Here is a 23,944-nt window from a genome sequence, read left to right on the forward strand (position 1 = left end):
GGTCATGACAAACGAGAACGGATGTGGCAGGAGAAGGAAAGAGGTGGCTGATTGGGAAATGGAATCAGCTGAGGAGAGGGTGGAACATCTGAGTGAAGGGGTGGAGAATGAGAGGATGGAATGGGAGGAGTTGGAGGAGGTAGGAGGAGAAGGGGTGGAAGAGGAGATGGAGGTGGGTGAGGAAGTGGCTGGAGGAGAAGAGTGATTGCTGGAGGAGCCCAAGGTAACAAGGAAAGCATAATAGTCAGGGGAGATCCGGTGGGTGGATGTCAAGAGTTAAGTTGTTGACAGTTGTGGGTGGTGGATCATTTTAGCCTGACTTGTGGAACTGTGTAGGAAAGCCTGGCTGGCTGAACTGTGAATAAAAGCCTGGCTGGTTAGGCTGAGTAGAAAAGCCTAGTGAGCTGAATTGTGTTTAAAAGCCTAGCCAGCTGAACTGTATTTCAAAGCCTGGCTGGTTAGGCTGAGTAGGAAAGCCTAGCTAGCTGAACTGGGTTTAAAAGCCTAGCCAGTTGAACTGTATTTCAAGGCCTGGCTGGCTGAATGGTGAAGTGAAGAGCGAACTGCACTGACGAGTGGGGAGTCAGTAGCGGACAGCACAGACAAGTGAAAGAAGGAGAGAGAGATCGATTACTCAGCTGAGCGGAGTGGCTGACACTATATTAGATGAATCTAATGGTTAGAGAAGTGAGCTCAGAACCAGAGAAGCCAGGGTTCAAATTCCACTGCTGCTCCATTTCTTCCTGTACAAACTTAGACTGTAAGCCTCCAGAGGCAGGAAAATACCTGTTGTAGCTAAATGTAACTCACCTCCAGCTACTACAATGAGAGGTATGAGCTAAATACAAATCAAAAGTCCAGTACCAAATATATTGTGAATACAAAACCCTACAAAAGTTACTCAGGACCTATAGAGCAACTCTAGCATACCATAATAGCACTAAATTTCTAGGAATCGCACAACAAGGGTCTATCTGGGAAAAGACAGCACTGTAAATATTGCAGTCAGTACTAGAACTCAATACATCTATTGAGAAAACTAAGCAAGCTGGATTAGTACATATTGATCTTACACAGAAATTTAGTGCTTAACAGAATACCTAGCCTCTTTCACACACAGACCCTCACCAAATACAAAATAAGTACTCATAACCTGAAAATAGAAATATGTAGACAAATTAATCTGAACCCCCAAGAAGCCAGAGTCTGCAACACCAGAGAAATAGAAACAATGATATGTGTCCCCCTGTAATGTGCAAAATAAAGTTAGTAGCTGCAAATTTCAAAAACTGACATATTCCAATTACTTTATTAGACATTAACAAATACAAATAAACCCCTCGCCCCCCCCCCAAAAAAGGTGATATCTTTTTATTGGACTAAATACATTTTTTTGCTCGTCTCCCCATCCAGCTTCACTCTATTACTCTCACTCTTTTCCCCCATCCAGCATTACCCCATCTATCTCTCTTTTCACCCATCACCCTCTCTTTCCACAACCAGCATCTCTCACTCTTCCTCCCCATTCAGCATCACCCCATCTTTCTTTTTTTGTCAGAATCCAGCATCACTCTCTCTCTCTACCCCCCCCCCCCAAAAAAAAAAAAAAAAAATCCAGCATCACTCTATATCAGTGGTTCTCAACCTTTTTTTAGTTAGGACATACTTGATGGACGATGCTCACATCCATGACACACTACATACATGACCCTAAGTCCCCCTGGAGTCCAGAACCTCTCCTTCTGCCCTCAGCCCCCTCCCTATGAGTCCAGCAACTCTTCCTCTCGTTCCCTCAGCACCCCATGAGTCCAGCAACTCTTCCTCTCATTCCCTCAGCCTCTCCTGAGTCCAGCAACTTTCTCTTTATCCCTCAGCCCCCCCTCCCCCGCACGTGAGTCCAGCACCAGTTTCTCTTTATCTCTCAGGTGTCTCCTGAATCCAGTATCACTCTCACTTTTTTCCTAGCCCTCCCTTGAGACCAGCACTGCTACTTTTTCCCTCAACCCCTAGCTTGAGTCCAGCACCTTCTCCTTCCCACCTTCCCAAGTCCAGCACCTCTTTGTATATTTGTGTATCTAAAATGTAACCTTCTACAAAACATGAAGTGAAGATGTGATTCCATGAGCCCCAATGAAAGGAGAGTTTAATTTTACTTCCATTTGATTTCATTATATTCCATCAACTTTATAACACCTGGCTTCCCAAGGCAGATTACAACAGTTAAGATGAGCCCGTCAAGAAACAGGATATCCTTACTGAAATTTCTTCTGTATTGTATAGAACAGCGTAGAAAAATGATGAAAAAAATACAGAGTTTTTAACTGCTGTTTCTACCAGCTACACTAATTTTTTTAGGCTGTTGTAGTGATACTAATTTTTTATTTCATATAATGGGCTAGAAAGGCTCACTCTGTCTTCTGTTTTTATCCAACTTCCTTGGCTGATACCGTCTTCTGTTCTAAATCTAACCTTCTCCTCCCCTTCCATCCCTCAAACCTGCTTTTCTTTAGCAGCCCCTGCAGTGAGAACAGGCTGCCTGAGCCGGTGCCGAATGCTTCTCTCTGCCACGTCCCACCCTCGCGTACACAGGAAGTTGGGGCGGAGCAGAAGGAAGCATCAGACGCCGGCTCACTCAGGCAGCCTGTGATCGCTGCAGGAAACCTGCAGCAGGGAGGGGCCGCTAGTGAAAGCAAGTTTGAGGAACCAAGGGGGAGGGGGGAAGAGCAAGCGCCGGTGTTAGTCTGCTAGGCTCGGGCGGGGGGAGTGTTTGAGGAAAGAAGAGGGACGGTCGTTTTGGTACGATGAGAGAAAGGGGAGAAGAATAGTCTGTCTTGCAGCAAAGTTTAAAATCTATGCTGCTGTGTGGCTGCTCAGCAGCAGGCGAGGTAGGCACCTTTTCATTTGAAATCTGATTGGGGGAGTGGCCGCTCCCCTTGCGCCCCAGGCAGCACTCTTCATGGAGCCACAATAGAGAAGAAGTTGGTGTCAGTGGCAGAGCAGCAGATGGGAATTGCTGCCGACAATGATTTTTGGAAAACAAAAAAGGAAGGTAGACTGGGGGAAGGGGGTTGAGGAGGGAATTGGAAAAGAGAGAGAGAGAGAGAGAGAGAGTGGAGTGTGAAGGGAGAGATGTTGGACTCAGGGGCGGGGTGCTGGGGGGGACGCGGGGGCACCATCTAATCTCTTACCTTAGGCTGCAGATTGCCTTGGGCTGTCCCCGAGTATGAGTGCATTTTAACTATAAGTTAACCACCTGTGATCTCTCCGTTCCTGAACTGGTCATGTATCCTCGAGTGTGCCAGGATCCAAAAAATCATGGGAAGTTGTTAGTGATCTCCCCCTGCGCAATGCATAATATTTGCACATTAAGAAAGTAGAAAGCTTTGTGTGCGGTAAGTGGACTCTGAGGGGGTCTGAAGGTTATGTGGGTGTAGTCAGTGATACCAAGGATAAAGGAGAAATGGGCTACCTCATAAAATTGGATCATTGTGTGTTGTCTCTGTTGCTTGGATTGAGTAGTCAACAGTGTGTGTGAGAAGGACCATGAGAAAACTGTGATGTCCTGGGACATAATTGACTGGTTGAAGCCTGCAGAGTCTGGATACTGCCAATGGTGAAAAAGGCTAGTACAGAAGTGACTTTGAGGTACTTGGGCAAGGGTTGTCCCCTGCAAGTGTTAGTGCAGAGGAGGAGCTCCAACTGTTGGTAAAGATAGTGAATAGCTGCCTTGTCCTGGGCCTATATATCCATTGGTAAGGATGTGGCCTGTTGGTCCTCTTCTCCTCCCATTGCCCCTCATGTTGCATGACCTCCATAGGCCACAGCTTCTGGGGGCTCATGGCTAACAATTCCCACCACCAATACCCAGACTGACACACAGTGCAGCAGCAGCATAGACACTGACAGACAACAGATCACCACGCACCATCACCACCTCACCATCACCATCACCATAGGCACAGGCACAGGCACAGACTGCACATGGGGTTAGAGACTGAGAGGCAGCAAGGAAGATGCAGACAGTGGAAAGAGGTTCAGTTGGGCAGGAGCAGGGATGGATGTGGAGGAGGCTTTCATGTGGATATTGGAAAGGGTAGCAGAGGAGAGGCTTGTTGAGGCAGGCAGGGCAAAGGGGTAAGAGATGAGCTCTGGAGGGACTGTGGAATGGGTGGGTCTGATAGGGGTGAAACATGGATAGACCTGGGTGGACAGGGATAGCATCAGCCTCTCAAACTCTCATATCAGTTCTCTTCCAATCAGCATCAACCCAAGCAGGTCCCAACCTTTTTCTTACATTCCTAGCATGTCCACAGCCTACCTAGAACTGCTGATAGATGCTGGGAGCACTGCACCACCCATAATACATCCCTGACATGCCTCCAGCCACTTTTGACATTTTTGCCACATCCATGTTTATCTCCACCCTCTTTTAAAATTGCATGTTAGATATTTTGGAGGCTTACATGCAGATGTGCCGGAATATCTGTGTTTAAATCACGACTAGTGCTCTACAATGACCACCATTGTGGGGGAGGGGTGCACATGGACACACACACACAAACAAACAAACAAACAGGATCTCACAAGACTAGTTCCTTTTAAAAAGTAGGTTAACAAGTTGGTACTTGGCATGCCTCTGAGAGGCAGATGCGCTTCCCAAAAGCACTGTGTTCAGCCAAATAAATGGACTCAGTCTTCATTCTCCCACACAAAGAGACCAAAAAAGCTGACTAATAGCTTCTCAAAAAGAATTCTAATTTGGGCAATCAGTTGTTCTGCTCTTTTAGGAGGGCACATATATCCCTAGATATGAGAGCACATTTTAATATGAAGATGCATTCAGTCATATTGTAATAACATAAATGGGGTGTGCAGATTGCTTCTCATATTTTTACCATTATAAGTATGTTACATATTGACTGTAGTATACACAATAGGGGCAATTTCACAACTGGGTGCCTCCAGATGACACAAGGTGAGAGCACCCAGATTCTGTTAAAGAATACTAGCGTAACCCTCATAATTACACCAGCAGATCTGGTATAATTGTGGGTACAGGTCTGGTATAATTGTGGGCAGGTAAATGAGGCAGGAACACAAATAACTTACAGTATTCTGTAAATAATGTGTGTGAGCAAGACCCCCACTCATTTCCTATCCATGCTCCACTCTTGCATTTATGTGCTATGGCAGTTACACGAGCCATTACAGAATAGTATTTTTCATGGATAGGTGTGCACACACACATATATGTGTTAGTAAACTAAACATTTATGTACACGAGAGCAATGTTCCCTTGAAGTTGTGCAGGAGTCCTCCACCTACATTCCTGCCAGTAGGGGTGCTGTTTTAATATTACATTTTCAATAGCAAGAGACAGGCAAGTTCTGAAGGACTGCAGAGGATGTGCCTGTCCCTAGTGATAGAAAACACAATATTGAAGAATCACCCCCTACTGGCAGGAAGGAGGCTGGAGGACTCCCATATACAACTTAGAAGGAATATTTCACAAGGGATGCATACATGCTGATACCTAATTATAAAATTACCCATCATGTGCTGTATATATTTGTTTCTGAGATAAATGAATCATTAGCACAAGACAAATAAGTGCAAGGGGCATTACTCCTTATTATGCAGCTGCACCTTATTTCTCCATTCAGAGAAGCATCCTATCCCTCTCTCTTCATAATGACAATGGAGTTAATTCTATAAGTTGGCACTTCCTTTTAGGTGCCCCTAGGTCATGTGGTGAAAGCCCAAGTTCCACTGTAGAATACTAGTACAATCTGGTATCGGGCCACTTGAAATCTAGGCACCAGCCATGGATCTGACATAACCGCAGGCACCTAAATGTGGCAAGGTACAAGTAACTTGCAGTTTTCCCTAAGCAGTGCAGGTAAGTGGCAGCACTGCACATTCTCCAATGCTCTACCCATGTGAACACCCTCCTTGCATTTATATGGTATGCTACTTATACACACCCTAACTGAATAACACTTAGTTGCTTTGCTGCCACATGTGCATGTAAGTGTACATATGAAAATGCAGGCATTCTGTACATTTACGTCTGTAACTGGCACTTAATATGGGCAAAAAGACAGGAAAAAAACACTCTGCAATAACAACACAAGCAGCAGCAGACAGCAGAGATGGTCCAGAGAAGGAGAAGACAATGATGGATTTGCCACAATTGTCTTCTCCTTCTTTGGACCACCTCTACTGTCTACTGCTACTTAAATATTCACACATAGTTATAGAATTGCCCTTAATATGCAACACCAATATCATCTTTGCCTCATATCACCAGTCCCAGCCTCTGACTTATCCTTAACACATGTGTTAAGGATAAGTCAGAGGCTGGGACTGGTGTTTCAACATGCACAGATGTACTATGTCGGATACTTAGACCAGTTCTAATGTTTCTTAGCCTCACGCTGTCTCATCTCACTATCTCCAATCTCAGTCTTCTTTTCTCATGTTTCCAGCCTTGTATTGCTTTTTTCTCAATTCCCAGACCTGTTCTGACTTTTCCCCCAATTTCCAGTCTCACTTTGCCAAAAATCACTATTCCCATTCTCCCCATTCACATCCTCACAATTCTCTCAATTGCTAGTGGGGTACTGGGCGTGTTTCTTTCCTAAAAATATATAGCCAAACAACAAAGCAGACAGGAAAAAGTCCAAACAAATCTTTATTGAATGAGTTCCAATCCCAATGTGGCCATGTTTCACCAAATAGGCTGCATCAAGGGATAATATTGACAAATAGCCAGAGAAAAACAATTTCTTCCCTGTAACCAACCAACATTCAAGATGGCTTTACTTCTTAATCACTTCTCCAAGCCTTACTGTGGCAAAACCACCCAGCTTCACAACTCAGCACGTCTTAGAGACAGACTACAGCAGAACACCAGCTTCACTGTAGAAAAATACCAGTTTGAACCCATAGCTTTATTTCTAGTAACTCAGAATTGCCTAAATTCTTTACTCCACAGTGGAAAACTACCGGCTTCACAGTGGAAAACTACCAGTTTGAACCCATAACTTTATTTATAGTAGCTCAGAATCAGGATTTCCCTGTGGAGTAAAGGATGTAGGCAATTTGTTTCCTAGTTCTGAGCTACTAGAAATAAAGTTATGGGTTCCAACTGGTAGTTTTCCACTATGAAGCTGGTGTTCTGTTGCAGTCTGACTCCAAGAAGTGCCGAGTTGTGAAGCTGGGTGGTTTACCCACAGTAAGGCTTGGAGAAGGGATTAAGAAGTAAAGTCATCTTGAATGTTTGTTGGTTCCAGGGAAGAAATTGTTTTTCCCTGGTTAGTTGTCAATATTATCCCCTGATGCAGCCTATTTGGCGAAACGTGGCCACTTTGGGACTGGAACTCATTCAATAAAGATTTGTTTGGACATTTTTCTGTCTGCTTTGCTGTTTACCTGTTTGGTGTTGCAGACAAACAGAGCCTCTTTTGGTTTCTCCTCTAGAAACATATAGATTCAGTTCAATAACCTTATAATAGTGCAATGGACTGAAAAAATAAAATCACCATATTCAGAACAGAGTTCCAAAGTCCTTACTGTGGCAAATCTCTCTATATAAAACGCACCTCCAACGTTCGAATGAAGCCTCTGTTAGCCAAAAGTGAAGGGGGTGAGATCGCATTGTGTCTGCCCCGCCCACGCGTCAAACGTGATGACGTCGAGGGCGGAGCAATGACACTCATCCAATCGCAACGCTCGCCAGCGAAGCGTCAAGGAAGGAGGCGGCGCTCTCAACGTCTAGCCTTCCCTTCGCTGTGTTCCGCCTTCTTCTGACGTCAAAAGAAGGCGGAACACAGCGAAGGGAAACCTAGACGTCGGGAGCACCGCCTCCTTCCCTGAGCTTCGCTGCCGGAACCGCCACGGAGGTACATTTAAAAACAAGAAAAAAAAATAAAAACCATGTTGGGGGGAGCGAAGAGGGTGGCCACAAAAGAAAAACAATGGGAGCGGGAGGGCAGGGGAGAAACGACACCATGGATGCGAAGGGGGGGGGGGGGAAGAAGAGGGCGGCCCAGGCTGGGATATGGGAGAGAGAGGAGCATGGATGCAAGGGGGGGTCATGGAAGGGAGACAGGGGACTTGCTGGAAAAGGATGAATGGAGGCGGCAGGGGACAGAGGAGCATGGATGGGCATGGATTGGGAGGGCAGGGCTCAGGGAGAGAGGGCAATTGCTGGAAAGGGATGAATGGAGGGGGCAGGGGACAGAGGAGCATGGATGGGCATGGATTGGGAAGGTAGGACTCAGGGAGAGAGGGAAATTGCTGGATAGGGATGAATAGAGGGGACAGATGAGCATGGATGGATATGGATTGCAGGGCAGGCCTCAGGGAGACAGGGCAATTGCTGGATAGGGAAAAATGGAGGGGCCAGGTGACAGATGAGCATGGATGGGCATGGATTGGAAGGGCAGGACTCAGGGAGACGGCAATTGCTGAATAGGGATAAATGGAGGGGACAGATGGCCATGGATGGATATGGATTGCAGGGCAGGCCTCAGGCAGAGAGGGGAAATGCTGGATAGGGAAAAATGGAGGGGCCAGGTGACAGATGAGCATGGATGGGCATGGATTGGAAGGGCTGGACTCAGGGAGGTGGGAATTGCTGGATAGGGATGAATGGAGGGCACAGATGGGCATGGATGCATATGGATTGCAGGGCAGGCCTCAGGCAGAGAGGGGAATTGCTGGATAGGGATGAATGGAGGGGCCAGGTGACAGAGGAGCATGGATTGGACTCACACTTTCACTCTGACTCTCAAACACTCACTCTCACATACACTCTCCCAAACACACACACTCCGAGGAAAACCTTGCTAGCGCCCGTTTCATTTGTGTCAGAAACGGGCCTTTTTTACTAGTCATTAATAGAAATTATTTTAAAAACAGTATTTTACATGGGGAAGAATGTATAATACCTATCCTAATGTTGAAAATGATCTTTCTATAAATGATGACCCAACATATGTTACAATCTAATCTATTACTTAAGAATCTATTTACAATACCTTAATGTATTCCTCTATCATGTATGTACGCAATTGAACGAAATACCATTTGTAATTCTACTGACCGGAAATGGCAATCACCACTATGGGAAATGTAAGCCACATTGAGCCTGCAAATTGGTGGGAAAATATGGGATACAAATGCTACAAATAAATAAAATAAATAAATAAATTGATCCAATATTTCCAACTGCTCCTGGCATCCAAAAGGTTAAGAAGATGTTTTAAAATACTAGAGAGCCTATTTATAATCTCAAAGGCACAGTCCATCATGGCACACTCAGATAGGGGTTCTCTTATGAATGGAGTGTACCATACAAATTTTACTCCATAAATGGGACACATATAATAGTGGGGGATTTAAGGGGTTCTTACAACAGTCATACTCTGCCTTACCCAACTTTACATTTCTCTGTTCCAGGTCTCCCTCTAGGTTATCTACCTATGTTAGAATTGCATCCTGCTTACTAGTGTCAACTAATTGTGTGGATACCTGAGTTACATTCATTCTGTACACACCTTCCTGGATGAATCCTTCTCTTCAAACTTGTCTGACAGTGCTGACTCCTAACTGTTCTCTAGGGTTTCCGTTTACACATTGTTGGAGGAACACCTGATCTATACGTGCTATCTAAGTGCATTATTTACAGACCAGTGCAATGAGGCATTTCCTAGACATGCTATATGTCTTTATATACAACACCTAGCGGTGGTAAATTCACGTTGTGGGTCTTGTGCTGAGGAGGGCTGCAAGGGTAGGATTGTTATTATATTTTTGTATCTGGAATGTTAGTTTATGTTATTGTATATGTTAATTTGTACCCTGCTGAGTGAAGAAATTTCCTGAATTGCTGACTAATAAACGTTTATAATAATAATAATCCATCTATCTGTATAATCTAAAGCTAGCCCCTGTCCCTGTCCTTGTAAATAAAGTTAGGTAAATACAAACAGAACTGTAGATTGCAATTTGATCTATACACATCACTCAAAGGTAGCAAATAACCTTATAAAAAGCTATCAGCCAAATCTAGCAGAACAGCTGATCCTAAAATCCACAGTATGCCTGGCTCTGGAAACCATAACTAAAAAGTAAATCTGTTCATATAATCAGAAACCACTATTTTTTAACTTAATAATAATAATAATAATAATAATGATTTACATTTTAGACCACATTTCCAATTTGTGGCTAGTGACACCTGAGCTACTGCCTATATAAACACCAAGCAAGGGCAATATCTAGGTCCCTATGGACAACACCCAGAATTCGTATTTGCTGATATGAGCTACAAGCATGGTTCTGACCTATCCTTTGAATAAAGGTAGCATGAAGAGAACTGTCAAAGACATTTAACTGAGCAACTAAGAATTTTGCATGGGAAATAAAACCCTAGATCTAGTTTCTGTAATGGAAGGGACTGACGTGGTTTTAATGGTGGTCAAGAAGACATGGTACATGAAGAATCATGACTGGGATATAGTTACACTGAGCTATAATCTACTTATGAAGGGTAGGATAGGAAAATATGGAGGTGGCATGGTGATTGATGTATGCCACAATTTAAAAATAATATTAAAGCAACAGAACTTGCAAAAATAATGTGGCAAGAAGAAGCCACTATGGATTAAGCTGGAAAGAGAAAAAGGAACATCTTATTTATATCAGTACAAAATACAGACCTCCTTCACAGGAAGGAAAAAAAAAAACAGCAGAGCTTTAATAGAAGAAATTCACTAAATTGCAATGAAAGAGGAAATACTATTGCTAGGTGATTTCAATTTGCCTGATAATAAGAAATGTATCCCTATTGGTTTCATCTAGAAGTAAGGAGCTCCTGCATTCCCTACAAAAGTAACTGTTTTGACAACTGGTGAGAGGACCCATGCAGGACCTAATGACTACAAATGGGAATAGTACTTCTGATGCTTGAAATTGGTGATCTCATAGGATCCAGTGATCACCAGATGGTTTGACTCAGTATTAGGGCACAAGCAATAATAGCTCATTCAAAGGTCAGGATCCTACACTCTAAGGAATTGTTAACTAGATGGGAAAATTTAGGGAACGAGAAAAGCAGTGGATAAAACTGAAAGGAGATATTGTAGGGGGAAATTGACCTTTTTTTAAGAAAGTAAAGAAAAAAGGCTACTACCTTTTTCGAAAGAAATAACTAAAAAGGTAAGGAACAAAGATTACTGGAAGAGGAAGACAGGCAACAATATCTGGGGAAAGTTAAAAGAAGATGAGAAAGTACTTGGGAAAACAAAGCTACTAAAAGAATTTTAAAACAGCTAACACAGGGGACCTTTTACAAAGCAAGCGCACTGTGGGCTTCCCGTATGGTAATCTGGAACTACTGCCGGCACAACGTGGGCGCCCACGGTAGTTGCACCCTCAGTGCATGGCATTTCTGGTGCTAGCAGAAATATTTGAAAAATATTTCCACATGGGCTCATGTGGCGGTAATCGGGCAGCACGCACCGCTGGGTTAGAGCGGGAACCCTTACCACCATCTCAATGGGTGGTGGTAAGTGCACCCCGCCTGCATAGCCACACAGTAAGTGCAATCTTACCACATGGCCATTTCTTTTTTCAGCCTTTTTACTCACTGTGGTAAAAATGGACTCAGCGCGCAACAAAAACGGCCACCACCGCTACTGCAGGTTCCCTTCTACTGCAGCTTAGTAAAAGAACCCCACAATGAATTAGGGGGACATGATTATTATTATTTTTTTAGATATGTTAGTCATATGAAGAAGTGCACAAGTGACAATTGTGAGACTCAGGTGAAGGTTTATGGTTTGAAAAGTGTTCACAAATGGAGTAGGATCATAGAAAACAAGCACAAATAGAAATGAAAGTTGGGTAGATCTCAAATAATTTTCAGAAGACTGTGCTGGTGTGGAGCCAGCTAAACTAAAAGTAGACAGATCAATAACACTGTATTGGATGCATTTGAGAGAACTGAAGGAACATGAGGAAGTACTCAAGGCTCCACTGCTTGACCTTTTCAGTGCTTCTTGAGAACCAGGAACAGTCTTGTAGGATTGGAGTCAGCTAAATATAGTTCTTCACAAAAGCAGAAGCAAGGAGGACACTGAGAATAACATGTTGAGCAATTTAGTGGAATCAATGCTAAAACACAGGTTAGTACAGTTTCTGGAATCAAGCAGATTACAGAATCCACGGCAGCATGGTTTACTAGAGGTAGGCCTTGTGAGATAAATCAAATATATTTCTTTAACTGGGTGACAAAAGAGTTGGATCAGGGTGGTGTAATAGATGTGATGTTCTTAGATTTCAGCAATACTTTTGACATGTTTTCATATATGCAACTTAGAAATAAATTGTTAACCCTTGGAATGGGCCCTAAAGTAACTGGGCTAGAAAATTGATTTTATAGAGAGATGCCAAAGGTTAAAAGTAAATTGAGGTCACTTTGAGCAAAGGGGCATTATCAATAATGCGTCATTGAGTTTAGTTCTCCATTTTCAATATTTTTGTAAGTGATATTACTGAAAAGCTAACACATATTTTCTTCTTTGTGGATGATACCAAAAATGCAACATAGTATGGACACTGAGGGTGTGGAAAACATGAGCCAGGTTATAGCAAAACTCTAGGAATGGTCTAGAATTTAGCAGCTATGTAGACATTTAAAACTTATGAACGTAAGTGCAATATTCAACACGTAACCATATAAAGTGAACTGCATAAAGATTGGACTGTATTTTATGCAGGCCTATTTATGCGGTTAAGTGCATAAATAGTGAGATGGTGACTATCAAGAGAATGTAAAGAGCACGATAGGGAATAATCATGCTTGACAATTAGGAAGGCGTACCCAATGGTAGGCCTTAACGGCCAAATGCAATATCTTATATTGGGTGTGAAAATTAATTGGTAGCCAATGTAAGGATAGTAACAGGGGAGTAACATGATCACTTTTGTTTACTGAACACAGGAAATGAGCGGCAACATTATGTAAGGTTTGTAAATGTTATATGTTAATACCTGCATAAACCGAGTTACAGTAGTCCAATCGTGAAATTAAGAATGCCTATATAAGAGTATGCATAGTAGAGAAATTTAAGAGGCTATCCAGCTTATAATTGAAAAAGGAAAATGCCTATATTGCGACCCAAATCGGGAGATAGACGTTTATCTCCCCAAAACGAATAAATCGGTATAATCGAAAGCCAATTTTGGACGTTTTCAACTGCACTCCGTCGCAGATGCGGACAAAGTTGATGGGGGCATGTCAGAGGTGTAGCGAAGGCGGAACTGGGGCGTGGTTATCAGCCGAACAGAGATGGGCGCATTTCACCGATAATGGAAAAAAAGTATGCGTTTTTAGCTAGAATTTAGGACACTTTTCCTGGACCCTGTTTTTTCACAAATAAGGCCCCAAAAAGTGCCCTAAATGACCAGATGACCACCGGAAGGAATTGGGGATGACCTCCCCTGAATCCCCCTGTGGTCACTAACCCCCTCTCACCACAAAAAAATGATGTTTCACAACTTTTTATTTTCACCCTCACATGTCATACCCACCTCCCTGGCAGCAGTATGCAGGTCACTGGAGCAGTTGTTAGGGGGTGCAGTGGACTTCAGGCAGGTGGACCCAGGCCCATCCCCCCCTACCTGTTACAATTGTGCTGCTTAATGCTTAGTCGTCCAACCCCCCCAAACCCACTGTACCCACATGTAGGTGCCCCCCTTCACCCCTTAGGGCTATAGTAATGGTGTAGACTTGTGGGCAGTGGGTTTTGAGGGGGATTTGGGGGGCTCAACACACAAGGGAAGGGTGCTATGCACCTGGGAGCTCTTTTACCTTTTTGTTTGTTTTTGTAAAAGTGCCCCCTAGGGTGCCCGGTTGGTGTCCTGGCATGTGAGGGGGGCCAGTGCACTATGAATCCTGGCCCCTCCCACGAACAAATGCCTTGGATTTATTCGTTTTTGAGCTGGGCGCTTTCATTTTCCATTATCACTGAAAAACAAAAACGCCCAGCTTACAAAATTGTCGAATAAAACATGGACGTCTATTTTTTTCAAAAATACAGTTCGGTCCACCCCTTCACGGACCCGTTCTCGGAGATAAACACCCATGGAGATAGACGTTTTCATTCAATTATGCCCCTCTATGTAAAGAACAAAAGTGGCAAAATGTCAGAAAACCAAGTTGCAACAGACGAGAAATTTGCAGTTCGAAGGTGAGATGGGAGTCGAATAATACCCCTAGATAATGAAATGACTGTACAGGTGGTATGTTGATGTCAAATAAATACAGAAGCAAAGACTGTTGCAGATGATAGCCAGGCATCCAACAGGCTACTGTTTTTCTGGATTTAAGACTAATTCATGCATGTGTAACCAGTGAGATAAGACTGACAGGCAATCTTGCAGTGGTTTAAGATCTAGTGTAAGAGGCGAGGTTGGGTAAAGTAAAAGGATATAATCAGCATAATAAAAATTTCAAATATTATAATTGTGGACTACTGTTGCCAGTGGACTGAGGAAAATGTTGAATAGTAATGGAGAGAGTAAGTGTTGACTCTGCCCCTGGACCACCTACCAGATAGCCAGTATCAGCTTAGGCACTAACCGGGCATATCCAGTGGTGCTATCCAGTTAAGTGCTGCTGAATATGCTCACTTAGCTCTGGACAAGTTATTTAAACAGCCAAGAGCCATGTCTGGTGGTTTAAATCATCTTGAATATCGAACCCCTAAGATTTAATGTTAAAAATGCAGGGTCATGCATTTGGGCTGAAAAAAATAATAGTACAGTATAAGTCTATGATGTTCTTCTGTGCAAAGGTACCACTCTCTGGGTGCAGTGGTGCTGAGCATCCCTAATATTGAGCAAGCACCTTCATTCAGTCTAAGGCAGGGGTTCTCAACCCAGTTCTCGGGACATATGTGAAGGGGCATAATCGAAAGGGACGCCCAAGTTTTGCTGAGAACGTCCTCGCAAAACGTCCCAATGGAGGGGCGGGGAAAATCGTATTATCGAAACAAGATGGACGTCCATCTTTCATTTTGATAATATGATCTGGGATGCCCAAATCTTGAAATTTTGGTCGTCCTTAGAGATGGTCGTCCCTAGACTTGGTCATTTCTGATTTTCAGCGATAATGGAAACCAAGGACGCCCATCTGAGAAACAACCAAATGCAAGCTCTTTGGTCATGGGAGGAGCCTGCATTTGTAGTGTACTGGTCCCCTCACATGCCAGGACACAAAACTGGCACCCTTGGGGTCACTGCAGTGGACTTCAGAAATTGCTCCAGGTACATAGCTCCCTTACCTTTATTTATTTGTTTATTATTTAGACTTTGCTCACACCTTTTTCAGTAGTAGCTCAAGGTGAGTTACATTCAGGTACACTGGATATTTCTCTGTCCCAGGAGGGCTCACAATCTAAGTTTGTAACTGAATATTTCTCTGTCCCAGGAGGGCTCACAATCTAAGTTTGTAACTGAGGCAATGGAGGGTTAAGTGACTTGCCCAAGATCACAAGGAGCAGCAGTGGGGTTTGAACCGGCCACCTCAGGATTGCAAGATCTGTGCTCTAACCACTAGGCCACTCCTCCACTCCTTGTGTGCTGAGCTCCCCAACCCCCCCCCCCCCCCCCACCACCACAAAACCCACTACCCATAACTGTACACCACTACAATAGCCCTTACAGGTGAAGGGGGCACCTAGATGTGGGTACAGTGGGTTTCTGGTGGATTTTGGAGGGCTCACATTTACCACCACAAGTGTAACAGGTAGGGGGGATGGGCCTGGGTCCGCCTGCCTGAAGTGCACTGCACTCACTAAAACTGCTCCAAGGACCTGCATACTGCTGTGATGGACCTGAGTATGACATTTGAGGCTGGCAAAAAAATATTTTTAAAGATATTTTATGAGGGTGGGAGGGGGTTAGTGACCACTGGGGGAGTAAGGGGAGGTCATCCCCAATTCTTTCCGGTGGTCATCTGGTCAGTTCGGGCACCTTTTTGTGCCTTGGTCATAAGAAAAACAAGACCAGGTAAAGTCATCCAAATGCTCGTCAGGGATGCCCTTTTTTTTTCCATTATTGGGTCGAGGACGTCCATGTGTTAGACACACCCAAGTCCCGCCTTTGCTATGCCTCCGACACGCCCCCGTGAACTTTGGTCGTCCCTGTGATGGAAAGCAGTTGGGGGATGCCCAAAATCGGCTTTCGATTATACCGATTTGGGTGACCCTGTGAGAAGGACGCCCATCTTCCGATTTGTGTCGAAAGATGGGAGTCCTTCTCTTTCAAAAATGAGCCTGCTAGCCTGTCAGGTTTTCAGGATACCCATAGTGAAAATGCATGAGATAGATTTACAAACAGTGGAAGTAATGCACGCAAATTTATCTCATGCATATTCATTGTGGGTATCCTGAGAACCTGCCTGGCTAGGTGTGTCATGAGGACTGGGATGAGAACCCCTGGTCTAGGTTCGAATAATTTGTATTGTGTTTAGCACCGCCACTCATTTTCAAAAGGTGTTGCATATACTTCTTTGTATGAAAGAAGAGCAGGGCTAATGATTTTAAGGTGGCCAAATAAGTATAATATCATAACAAAAGACACTAAATACTTGAGTGTATAGGGACAGGGATGACCAGAGAAAGGGAGGAGAAAATGCCTCGGTATAAATTTCTGGTGAGATTGCACCTTTAAAAGGATATAAAGAAGATGAAGATGGTCCAGAGAGTGGATACTAAAATGGTCAGTGGTTTTCATCATAAAGCATGTGTATTGTTTAGAGGAAAAACCAGATTGGGGAGATATGATAATTACTTCCAAGGTATCTTTCAGTAAAAAGGAAGTTCTAGAATGAGAGGATCATACAGTGAGGGTGATAAGGGGTAAATTCAGAAGTAATCTAAGGAAATATTTGCTTACAGAAGGGTGCCGGATGTGTTAAATAGCCTCCTAATGAAGGTGGTGAAGGTGAGGATGGTAACTGAACTCAATATACAATGGGACAAACAGAGCGGATCTCTGAGGAAGGGCTGCAGAACTGAAAACAGTAAATTGAAACCTAATAATTTTTTTTACCATCATTTTATTTGATTCTATATTAAATGCATGTGACAAACAAAGAATTTCTGAAGGAGAGGGAAAGGAAGAGATTATAGAGATGAGCGGTTAGTGTGACTGGACAGAGATTTATCTCTTATTTTTTTTAAATCCATTCTCAGCTCACTGAGCCCAGTCATTGCAGCCTACAGTTTTCAGTGAGAGTCTTCATTGGGTCCATGTTCTAGGGCTCTTTCTAGCACTCTGCAATTGTGGACCCTTAAACCCAGCCACTAATTGTCACTATTGCACATTGACTTGGAATTGTGAAAGCTGCCTCTGTAGCTCTGCCAACTCTGGTCAAACTGGAGCATGGAAGATCTTACCCAGAAACTGAACCAGGATCCTACACATCAAGTTTGAAGTTTATTAAAATTTTCTATCCCACAGTTCCAGACAAAACATATTATACACATTAGGAAAGAGGGGAAAATGCCATTTTATGATAGTAAAGCAAGGACAAAAAACAAAAGATAGCCTGCTTTGCCTTCCAGCCCTAGAGCAATTTTACTGAGCTTCAAAATCAAGAATATATAGATTATGGATTTGCAGAATAGGAATCTTGAAAAAGAAATGTTTTGAGATCGGTTTTAAACTGATCAAGAGATTGAGAGTGTCTCAAATAATTTGGCAGAGAACTCCAAAGTTTTAGGGCCATACTGAAAAAATAGCTTGCCTGTGTTCATGGTGGATCTCTCTGTAAGATGGCAAATTGAATTGAAGAAGTTACGCAGATCTAAAGGCTCTAGATGGAGTATATGGGACTAAATACCATGCTAGATAAAAGGATTAATCAGAAATATGAATTTTAAATACTAATAATTGTAATTTATATGTAACCCAATAAGTAATGGGCAGCCAGTGAGCTTTTTTAAGATGAGGTGTGACATGATCAAACTTTTTGAGTCCATTAATGATTTCTATAATCGCATTTTGAATAAGTTGTAATCTTTGGCAGTCTTTTATTGAGTCACTTAACTGACTTGCAGATCTACTGTTAGGTTAAAAAAGAGGAGAAAAGGGGAGGTGCTTAGGTCAAAGGAGTGTACCCAGGATTGGCCCTATCATTAGGCAAGACTAGACAGTCAGCTAGGGCAGTAGCTTCTTGGGGGCAGCATTGTAAGCTCTTTGAGCAGGGACTGTCCCTCTATGTTAAATTGTACAGCACTGCATAACCCTAGTAGTGCTTTAGAAATGTTAAGTAGTAGCAGTAGTAGTAGCATAAAGCAGCTTAGGTGAAAGCAAAACAATAGGTCCTGAAAGCCACACTAGGGCCTGAACGTTTATTGAAGGGAGTGGATGGTTAAAGGTTCACCCCTAGGATGCCTACAATGCTTGAACTGTCTGTGAGTAAACAATATGTGTCCATTTGGATTTTCAAAAGCATCTGTATTATTTTGGCCTGGTTTCTATACTCCTGCAATCCTCCTTCTGTTATGTCCTGGTTACATTTCCTGATCGTATGTGCTTCCATAGCAAAGGCTGCTTCTAGAACAGTCCTACCAGTGACAGAACTACTACTGATAAAAGGCAGTGGCAGATGTAATGCGTGGTCCCTCTCTACCTGTGTACTTTTAGGGAATATTCAAAGGGAAACTAGTAAATACTTCCCTTGAAAATGAGGTAAATTCACATTGTTACTAAACTGTACAAAGAACTACTTTGCAAATAGAAAGGTTGCCAAGATGCCCCCTCCTCTATAATACCTCCTGCTGCTGCACCCTGTTCTACAGGTCACTGAAAGGTAGTGTCTGTGGGTCGAAGTATCCTGCTGTTACAGTCATTGCTTTAGAACAATGCACTGTAAGGTAATCAATCTGTGAATTCCAGCACCAGAGCCAGCAGGTTAGCAGACTGCCTTACCTTTGTGCAAACCATGGCAGCAGCCAGGGTAGATTCAGCAACTATGTCTGCAGACACTGACAGCTGAAATTGCAGTTCCTGTAGGTCTTTTTAACAAGCACATCCTGCAGGCACCAGGCTAAACATACTTTGGGGGTGCCCTGCACACTGTCTGAAATCCTCCTTTGGTTATGCTGTCAATGTTCGATCAGCTCCTTCATAAGAGAACAGCATTAGCCAGATGAAAAGAGTCACAGCTCCCCCTTCTGGGAGTCACGGTCACCTCACCTACAGTCACAATCCCTGTGACAAACCCTCTGTAGAGTGAGCTCAGCACCACAGTTCATCCCACTGTACCCTCAGTATTAAAAGAGCAGACTGGTATAAATCCACAGACAACCTCTTTATTATGAAATCAGCTCTTCAGCCACTTTATGTATTATAGGATATATATTTGGAGTCTTTAACTTATAAACTATATTTATTTGTGACCCTCAGTCAATAAAGGATATCTATGATCCTAGCTCATATAGCCAAGCCAGATGAAGGTGAGGACCTGTATTAATTTCTTCGTATACTGCTGATGTACCTTACCTCATCAAATGATTTTAGCATCATGATATTAGTATGCCTGCTGCAATGAAGGGACCTTTCACCTTAAAACAGAGGTTCTCAACCAGTCCTCAGGACACACCTAGTCAGTCAGGTTTTCAGGATAGCACCAATGAATATGCATAAGATAGATCTAAATAAAATGGAGGCACTGCATGCAAATTTATCTCATGCATATTCATTGCATCCTGAAAACCTGACTGGCTAGGTGTGTCCTGAAGACTAGGTCGAGAACCCCTGCCTTACCTGGCTGAACATTAAAATGCACCATGTGATTTGAAATGAAAAATTCATAAAACTCAATGGAGTGGAGAGTCTGGAGACAATCTAAATTGTTCCCTTTTGTTGCACTCTTTACTTCTCTCCTTAGATTTCTCGTTTCTTTCCCATAAACCTCTCATGGCCAAAATATAGTCAGCCACAGCCTACTCAACAGCTTCCTCCCGCTACTGCTTTATATTGCTTGGGCTTTCTTTCCCTAGGGGTTGTGAGCGCCCCTTCAGGAGTATTTCCAGCTCTGGATGATTGGAAAGGCGGGATAATCAGTCCATCATTGCACCCCAGCCCCCTCTCCCGTCCTCCCAGAAATCAATGGACAATCAAGCTGACACTAAAGTGTTTCCTTCAGACTTTAGGAGGGACTTGGAAAAAAGGGTTCAGGAGTAAGGATGATTAATTAAATTAGGTATTTCATTTGCATATACAACATATATATTATCTGTTAATGGAACATGCAAGTTTAGCTGTAAAAATAATTCAATTTTATGTTCTATCTCGATATTTTGTGCAAATGGTATTAAATCCTTATACCTAGTGCATAAGCAAAGACAAAATTATGCTGGCTGCAAACTTGAAAAACATTTGTTATAATTACATATTTTGCTCTGCATTAACAGGACTGTTTTTAAAGCTAGCGACTTGGTAGCTTCCATCCCCCATCATTACTACTGCAACAGCTTGCCACATAGCACTGCCACCCTCATGTTTTCCCACTGGTTACTGTCAGGGAATTTAATAGAAGACCAATTTCCTTCTCTGGACACAAGACTTATATGCACGAGACAAACGCATGTATCACTTTGTTCCTGTAGTGAGATGGCTTTTTAGCAGAACATTCAGCAGCGTGTCCTCATTGCACGTGTGCCCTAAGGGGATTACACACTGACCGCGGAAAAGTGAGAATTAGGGCAGACTTATCTCACCACAAACTCTGTACCTAGAAATTCAGTTTCTAAAACCAAACTGCCAATGGCTAGGGTGCTTCTAGACAAAGCTCACTATGGTATAAATTTTAATAGGTAAATCAAGAACCTTTTAAAGCTCCTGTCCAGTCTATCTCTCTCAAGTTCTCCCTCCTCCAATCTGTCACTGAAGACCTGGACACCCCAGGTCCCAGCTTAAGGGTCTCATCCTTCCCCGGCACACAACACTGGTTCCTCCTGCAAGCAGGCGGCGTATGATTACTGGGCTTACCAAATTTAGCTCAGAGCCCGTGGGCTCAACAATTATAGCTCCTTGTTTTGAAGGTGCATTTACACTTTTATGACACTGTCTGTATTTAGTAACTCCTTGGGACATGCGAAGAACAGCAGTAAAAAGCAAAAAAAAAAAAAAAAAAAAAGCAAAATTACTGCTGAACAGCAAAATACTTTGGGAGCAAGGTTAAAAAAAAAAAATCAATTATTGGAAGAAAATAGAGAACTGAGCATTACCCTGCAGAAAATGGTCTGCTTACCTATACATTTCAGAGCCAGAGAAACAAAATATTGAAGGGGGAGGATTAAAGCTCCTTGTGACTCTGGGCAAGTCACTTAACCCTCCATTGCCCCATGTAAGCCACATTGAGCCTGCCATGAGTGGGAAAGCGCAGGGTACAAATGTAACAAAAACAAATAAAGAGGGAGGGAGAAGAAGAGGTCAGAGGTACAAGCGATAGAAATGACTTAAAGAACAAACTAAACAAGTGGAGACAAAACAAAATTGAGGAGAACTTTTACCTTTAAGTTCTCCTCAGATTCAGCCTATATTGACAGGCATGTCAGGATATGAATGTATATATGACAGGTATGCCAGTGCGTCACAAAAGTAGACATGCAATATGCACATCCCATACAGAATCTATCTAACCATACACACCTGTACACCTAACACCTGACAGGTAAACATGCACTTGTGTTTCTGTCTCTGCTAATAGGTGTAGCAATCATGCATACCAGTTTCTATGCATGTGCAGTGCAAGGTGTGACAGTGTGTACCAGTTTTATTATGATGTAAGTGATGTATATGCGTAGCTTGTTATTTTCTTTCGAAAGCTTTTTGTTTGTCAAAAAGGCATACATTTGAGAGAGAACTGAAAAATGAGCTGACTGAAAAGACACTTATTTTCTTCCTAGGTTGGGATTTTGTTTTACTTTGATCTCTGAAATGTCAGTGCACTTTTTTTTTTTAAATAGGCATAACGAAAATATCATGTGTGCATATACCTGTCGTCACAGCTGAAATAACCCATATTCTTTCCTTGCATACCGAGCTGCTAATTTCGACAAAAGAGTTATGTTCTCCCAGGAGTCTCTGCCCGGAAGCAGGTTCCACGTCTATAAAACTGGATTACACACGCATATATAGGTCAGTCTAAGAAGAACACGTACAGCCAGCACCTTTGAACTTCTTCTTTTGACAGTCATGGCAGAATTTTGCGTTTTAAGTCTTTTGTTAACATTTTTAACTGTAATTTCCTCTCTTCAATCTGTATTTGTAATTATGATTGCCCAGTGTTTGTTACTAAGATTTATGTTCTCACTGCCAAACAGCAAAACCTGTATTATCGTTAACCCCTGAGCAGCCTGCAGAAGGGACACAGAGTCAATACTGCAAGATGGAAGTGATGATGTAATGTTTTAAGTGCTGAGTGAAAGATTACTTTTTCAGCTCCTCCACCTTCCAGTTCCCCCTATTGAGAAAAAAAGGGAGACTTCTGCACCACCAACACAGCAAATAGTGCTGGCGCCCCTAGAAGTCCATCAGCTAAACCTCTAATCAATAAACCAAATGCTGAATCCAGGGGAAAGGCGATCTAACGTCATCCCCACAGCTCTATTTCACTTTCTACAAACTCCAATTTGGAACATAAGCAATCAGTCAAGTGTGGAATTTAAAGTGCCACTCTTTCATTTTCCTGAAGGATTTGTTTGTCGTTTGCTCAAACCAAACCCCAGAGTAAGTGGAGATGTCACTGCCTCCCTAGGCACATCTCTCTAGCGCTATTAATACTATGACATTTTTTTTTAAACTAATTCGGAGCTGCAATCCTCCTACTGTTAAATCCTGGTTACATTTCCCGATGGCTACGTGCTTCCAAAGCAAAGGCTGCTTCTAGAACCGTCCTACTACTGAGACCAATGTACCCATTAATTATCAGAACGACAGATCGCAAATTCCAAAACGTTTGAAGACTGAGAACAGAAGTGCTTTCAAAGCCCACCTTTACTTCATACTACCAGGGAGAGACACATATGCCTAGGCTCATTGCCTTTGACTTTTAGAAGGGCACCTTTAAAAAAAAACCCTGAAAAACGTAGAAAAGCAGTTCAAAGGAGTACAAGCATCAATTCAATCTGATGTTGCCTTTATTTGTTTCTTACCTGCTTTTAATGTTCCTCTCTGACAGGGATCGGAGAGCCCGGGGCTTTTATTCGTCTGGGAAGGAACTTGTGAGAGAGCCTCTGTATCCAGCTGACATAGTGGGTGCTGTGCTGATAATGCAGGCTTGGAAATCCTGGGGATCTAGCAGTCCTTTTCATGCTCAGAGGGAAAAGTCACGTCCCTGTTCCAGATACCAGGCATTAATGAGCAGGAAGAAATCCTTTCTATTTCGTTGTAGAAAACCACCAGATATATCTATATATTTAAACATCAGTTTGTAGCCATCTGGAAGGAGCAGGCAGCATAAGAAGAAAAAGAGAAAGAGAGAGCGAGTAATACAAATGAACCAAGCTGAGAGGGGGAAACAGAAGGCTGGGCTTCAGTAGGAGGGTCTAAAGCAGAATGAATGAGGGGAAAGGAAGGTGGAGCTCAGGACAGGATAGAAGGAGAGGGATGAAGGAAAGCAGGAAAAAGGAAGAACTGAAGACGAGCTGTGCAGATGGAACCAGGCTTGGTATCTAGCAGCTTGACAGTCCGGGTTCTTGTTTGTTAAGAAACCTACAGAATGTGCAGCACATGGATGCATAACTGTATGCACCTATGGTGATCTTGGTAGACAGGTTTCATTGGAACAGATGTGCAAAGGACTAGATTAGTTGAGCGTGATTGTAAGTGACAGAGAAGGGAAGTAAACCCTTCG

At 42.9% G+C, this 23,944-nt stretch overlaps 1 protein-coding gene across 1 annotated transcript in view; it reads right to left on the reverse strand.

The window, feature by feature from the left end:
• BRINP1 (BMP/retinoic acid inducible neural specific 1) overlaps positions 1 to 23,524 on the reverse strand; it is a 254,241-nt gene extending 230,717 nt beyond the window's left edge. Inside the window, exon 1 of the mRNA XM_030207789.1 lies at positions 23,244 to 23,524. The gene's annotated coding sequence lies outside the window, so the exon portion shown is untranslated. The remainder of the gene's footprint in view (positions 1 to 23,243) is intronic.
• Between the last annotated feature and the right edge of the window lie 420 nt (positions 23,525 to 23,944).

The sequence above is a fragment of the Microcaecilia unicolor genome, chromosome 6 (assembly GCF_901765095.1).
Source record: "Microcaecilia unicolor chromosome 6, aMicUni1.1, whole genome shotgun sequence".
Lineage (NCBI taxonomy): Eukaryota > Metazoa > Chordata > Amphibia > Gymnophiona > Siphonopidae > Microcaecilia > Microcaecilia unicolor.